The sequence below is a fragment of the Aphelocoma coerulescens genome, chromosome 7 (assembly GCF_041296385.1).
Source record: "Aphelocoma coerulescens isolate FSJ_1873_10779 chromosome 7, UR_Acoe_1.0, whole genome shotgun sequence".
In the NCBI taxonomy this organism is placed as follows: domain Eukaryota; kingdom Metazoa; phylum Chordata; class Aves; order Passeriformes; family Corvidae; genus Aphelocoma; species Aphelocoma coerulescens.
This window is the reverse complement of record NC_091021.1, coordinates 31,016,313-31,022,312: the sequence shown is the minus strand read 5'-3', so window position 1 is coordinate 31,022,312 and position 6,000 is coordinate 31,016,313.

Genomic DNA, 6,000 nt, shown 5'->3' with positions numbered 1-6,000 from the left:
TATATGTTTTGGTATAATGGTATTGTGGATAAAAAATAAAATTTGGTGACTTTAGAAAATGGATGACCATCAAACTAGGTTAGACAGTAGTAGTTAAATTATATTGCTGATTTGCTAAGACAATTATTGCCTTAAAAATGACTGGGAAAGCCGAGCTAGCAGCACTAATAGACATGGGAAGCTGATGGACTCTTAGTCAGATCAGTCACTTGAGGTGCTGGGTGGCAGCTCCCCAAACCAGTACTCCTCAGTTGCTTTCCTAGCTGCTCTCATAATTTTCAATGCCTTTTTTTTTTAAAAAAAAAAAGCACAGATTTTCTGTGGTTTATGACAGCAAAGATACCCTGCCTCTTGAGTGTATGGATCAATCAAGGCAGTGAGGTTTAGAAAGATCAATTGCCTCTGGTTTTGTTCTCCTCAATGAACTCTGTGGACGAGTCAGAACAGCAGTATCCATGCTATTGTGACAGTAGATTTTACTAAAATCATCAAATCTGACAGCAAGCCCAGTATTCCTGTTCTCTCAAATACAGACAGCACTTCTGGTCCTGGAAGCTGTGCCTGGTGCATGTTCATAAGCTGAGGAAATAAAGCACCTTTTGCAGCAGTATAAAAGCATTTGAGAGAGAGACATGCCCAACACCAGACGTCTGGTCTGCACTGCTGGCTCTGAGGTGACAGCTACTGCTCCATGTTCTCTGTTATACTGAGCCAAAGTTTCAAGCAGTATTTGATTGAAATAGAGCGAGGATAATTATTGGAAAGGCCTACTGCTTCACAAAATTACATGGAGAAAACCAAGGCCTTCCAGCTGGCCTTACATCAAATAATAGGGTGAAGCTTTTAGAAATCACTGTCACCTGAACATTCCCGTTTAAGCAAACAAAACAGCAGCTCTAAACTCACTGGTTTCACTAGCAATAATAAGATCTTTGACAGTCTTGCAAAGGGATCAGTGAGTCTCGACCACAACATGAAAACACAGTAGTTGTACATTTTGGGCACAGTCCTTCATTGCCTTACACCTTAAAAAGTCACTTGCTAGATCACAAAACAGGTATGAAATGCTCTTCTGACCTCACACCACTGTAGACAAGGCACAGGGCAAAGAAGATTTCTGTCCTAATTTCATGTTTCACCTGTCACTTTCTATCAAGTTCTTACTCTTTATCAAAATAATTCTTTAAGTTTTGGACATCCAAATCACCAAACAGTGAATGGACAGCCATTCACTAAAGCTCATTTAAAAGCAAGCAATCGGGATGACACAAGAATACTACCTCAGTAAGGTCAGGTACAAGGACATGCCTGGAATAGCCTCATTTTCCTGCAGTTAAGGAAGAGACACTCAGTGTTCAGTATTGCTTTGAGAAACAAGAGCTGTCAGCACCAAATGAGGTACAGCTTGTGGGACAAGGAAGCTTGTTACTGGAGCAGTTAATATAAAGGGCAGGGGGAATTATCAACTTCAGGGCACATAAGCCCTTCCACAAGCCAGTGTTGCTCCAGTAACCTGGAAGAGTTCTACACAGACAGAGGATCATAGGAATTCTCTGTTTAGCCTTAAGTAACTACAGTGAGTAACATTCTCCAAGTATTGCTCATGTCGCCAGTGATGATATTGAGGAATTTTAGTTCTTGCCTAACACTTACAATAAAGTCTCCAAAAGCTGCTTCTTTTGGCTGAATAAAAAGAAACTGGCTTGAGGGAAAAGCCTAGATTTCATAATCAGGTGATTTTTTTGTAGTTTTGATAGAGTTTGGGCAACATGGGGAAGGTACCATTCTTTCCCACTGTCCCCCTCAGCAAGCTGTTTATTAGGTTTCCCCATCCACCTCCAGAACTTAGCTCAGATTGGCACCTGACCAAATCACTCTCCAAGCAGACTGATGATCCAACACTGTTTATTTCTGGTTAGATGATAGGTTAAATTTCCACATGAATTTGAGACAGTTTCACCTGAATATAATTTCACCCACTCCAGTTTAACTCATCCTTGAGGGAAAAATGGCTACAGCAAGCCTGGTTTTTTATTTGTCTTTTCCATTTCATCGGCAGGCAAAGACAACATAAAAGCACCAGTTTACACACTTTATCATGTGTTTGAATGCCTTTTTTCCCCCCATAGGTTTCTTTTCACATCTTTAGGTCAGGCAAGACTACTGTCTGGCAGCCAAAAAAGATTAGGAGGCAGGGAAAGAACATTACACAGGCTTGCAGGCTTTGTCTTCAAGGGGAAAAGCATGGTTTTGTTGGGAGTCGCTGCAAGGTTAAAGACTCACTGTTCTGCCCAGCAGAAGGTTTGCACCCTCACTTTGTTTACAGGACTTTCATGCCTACAAACCCTTTCCCATGGCAAAGGGATGGTTTCCATGAGCAGAAGGGGAGTCAGCAAGTCAGCATGGGGCTTTTGAGATGGACACAAGCCCAAAGGGACAGACAAGCCAGCTCAAAATCCCCACAGCTACTGCAGCTCTACAGCATTAAAAAAAAAAAAAGCTGGTCAGGTGTCTCCAGGTAATGCCTGTGCCAACAGACTGGCCAGCCAGCCACCATCCCTTTTGAAGACCAAAACCAATTCCTCTAATGCAGAACAGCATTTCACATGATGCCCTCTGTATTCATCTGGTCCTTAAAACATGTGACACAACAGTTTGAGTAATTTCTTCTGATCCTGGAATGCTGAAAATGAAACTAAGGAATTTTTCCATTATCTTTTCCCTAAGCATTTTTTGATGTTCATAGGACATTCAGTGAGACTGGCTTAAAATTTACCATTTAACTGGTTTTGTACTTGAAGTTTTTCTCTCTCTCTGTATATATGTACACACACACACACACACACATATATATGTATATCTTATTGCAGAATATATAGCTGGAATGTAAAAATCTTTGTATTTTTATTTTCTGTACTGCCTACTGTGCCTCTGGGATATGTAAGAACCAAATGAAAACCTGTAAGAGTAAGGCCAGTTTTAATCACTGGCCTCTGTAGTTATATAAAGATATTCTGAACAGGTCTACATAGTTATATCAGAACTCATGTGAGTCTTTTTTCCTGCCTCCCCCTAAACAAAACCATTACTTTAATGGCAGTAGTAGAGTAGTGTGATTATCTAGAATTTAACCACTAAGAAATAAAACCCACTACAGCCAGCAGCTTGTAAAATCTCATTATGAAGGTAATAAAATGATCATTGCTGTGACCCATGGTGCTAGGGCTCAATTACAGAGTTCCTATGCATGTGAGAGGGCACAAGTGTGTACAGACATATATTTCATTACAGGGGGCTACTGATATTACACAGCACTTGTAGCACAGGATCAAACAAGCTAATTCACTAAATAAAAAGTGCTGTTGATACAGAGTTCAAGGAAGAAGACGTTCCAGATGGGGGACTGCAAAGAAAGATGGAGTTTTAATGCTATAAATTTGTTCTCTGCTTCTTGAGTCACTTTTTCATACAAGTGGCATGCCAGATCAACCAACTTCTGGATCTGCAGCATTGCATTTTAATGAGCTAATTTGTAAGTTGATTTTAATGAGTTCATTTAAATTCCTGAGCTGAAGATTAACCTCTGCAGGTACAGTTCTCTCACTCCTTCAGTTTTATAATACAAGGTTTTAAACAGTGTGATTTGTTTCTTGCTCTTCAGGGATTTCCTCACAAAGTGATATATCAAACTGTAGTTAAATCTTTAGGGGGATGTACTTGCTTCAGCACCTCTGTGCAATATATTTCCTCCAGTCTGTCCAAGATAGCCAGCACAGCTACAATCAGCAACAAAACCTGGTGTTATTCTTGAGCTCTAAATTTCACACCCTGAGCTAGCAGGATTTGCAGACTGTGCCTTGGGTTTGAGGTTCGAGATTTGTTACACTAGGACAGTTTTCTTTTATCTGTTTATTGTGCCTTAATAAGCAGCATCAGTTTTGGAGAATTTCTGCACAAGTTTTTTGAGGTTGTTTTTGTGTGTGAAAACCACACACATTTTAAAGCTAAGCACAGAATACACAGATACCCTCTATGATTAAGGACATTCTTGTTAGCAGAGCATGTACAGGATGTTCATAATCAAAGACTAAAAATAAGCATTGTCTGGGGCCAGTCAGGAGGATCACATATCACAAGCCATAGTATTAATGAAACCTTTCAAAGACTTAAAGTGGCACAAGTGCATCCTCCTAGAAAGATAATCTGCTTTAGATTTGGAAATCTCAACACTGGAGGATGCACTACAGCTGCTGTTCTGCTGGTTAGTTACTCTTGTTATCAGTTTCCCATATCTGATCTGCAATTAGCTACCTTCAGCTGCTGCATGCCAGCCTGCTGCCTTAAAGAGCTGCCTGCAGCCAGATGTCTGCTTTCAAGTAGCTGTCTCATTCAGCACTCTAGAAAACAAAGTTCCTATGCAAGATTCAAGCCTGTGTTCTGCAGAGCCGGTTGTATGTGATCTGGGAGGGATGAGGCAGGGGAATAGGTGTGAAGAAACGGCCATGGTAACTGCTGGGATATAAAGCTGTTACAGCTAGATTGCTGCTTTGACTCTAAAGGCAGCTGATGCCTCCAGTAGGATGGACACAATCATAGAAAGAGAGAATTATTTAGGTTGAAAAAGACCTTTAGGATCATCGAGTCCAACTGTTACCCCAGCACTGCCAAGCCCACCACTCAGACAGGTCCCCAAGTGCCACACCTACAAGTCTTCTAAATCCCTCCAGGGTTGGTGACTCCAGCACTTCCCAGGGCAGCCTCTTCCAAAGCTTCACAACCCTTTTGGTGAATAAATCTTTCCAAATATCCAATCTAAACCTCCTCTGGCACAACTTGAAGACATTTCCTCTTGTCCTGTCACTGGAAACTTGAAGGAAGAGACCAACACTCAAATACAAGCATGGAGGCAAAGTTGTGACCTCAAAGTAGTGTTGAGATCAGATCAACACCATGCCTTCTATTTTAAAAATCCCAGTTCACTGAAGAAAAGGGACTTCCCAAACTGTTCTTAAATAACATGTTCCATGAGCTTTAGGTTAGAAAGCAGAATTAAACCTTCTCAGGTGTGGAATGAGAGCAGACAGCAGCAATTCTTACAGTACTTGTTGACATTCCTGGTACACAACACTGTAAGTCACCTGCCAGAGAGCAGGAATGGACAGACAAAGGTAATTCTTATATTAATCTGTCATACTGACCCCATTAATGTATTCACTACCAACAAACTCTGACTCCTCTGGCTAGCTGTTTCTGTCCCACTACAAAGGAATCTACTGGTATCAGAGGGAGAGGATGATAACAAACAGAAGTTACAATCCATATCTGATCAAAAATACCACATCTACTGGGACATGAAAGCTCTGTGCCCCATCCTCTCCTGCACTGCACCACCACCCCAAACACTCACCTCTCATCTATCTGCCATGCATGCCAAGCTTCCAGACAAGATCCTGGTCCCCAGCAAAACAGAAGTGGGTGCTGTGCAGAAGGGACAGAAGCAAGAACAACACCTCCCAGACAACCTGCACACCACGCTGGCTGCACCCACGCACACCACAGTCCTCTCCTGCACACAGCCCAAGACTGCACAGCTGCAATTTCTCGTGTATCACCTTCAGAGTGTGAGCAGTGTTTGAGGGTTATAGTAATAGCTTGGAATCAATAAGCAGTTCCCACAGCAAGCTGTGGCAAACCCCTAACATGACCCCAGTGTGATAATGCTACAAGAAAGGAACTAAACAAGCAGCCCAAAACAGGAGGAAGGAATATTTACATCACCTGGGCTCTACCTGCCACTTTAACTTCCTTCTCTTTGATACCTCCCTGGCACCTGCAAGCTGCTGCAAGAAAAGTGATGGGAATCTGAGCATAAAGCTCTGTCACACCTTGTCCCTGTGCAAAAATTCAAATTTAGCCTTTTAACCAGGCAGCATCTATGCATGCTCTAATCACTGCCAGCATAAAGCTGTACACAGTGCTTGGATTTGGGCTCCAAAACTC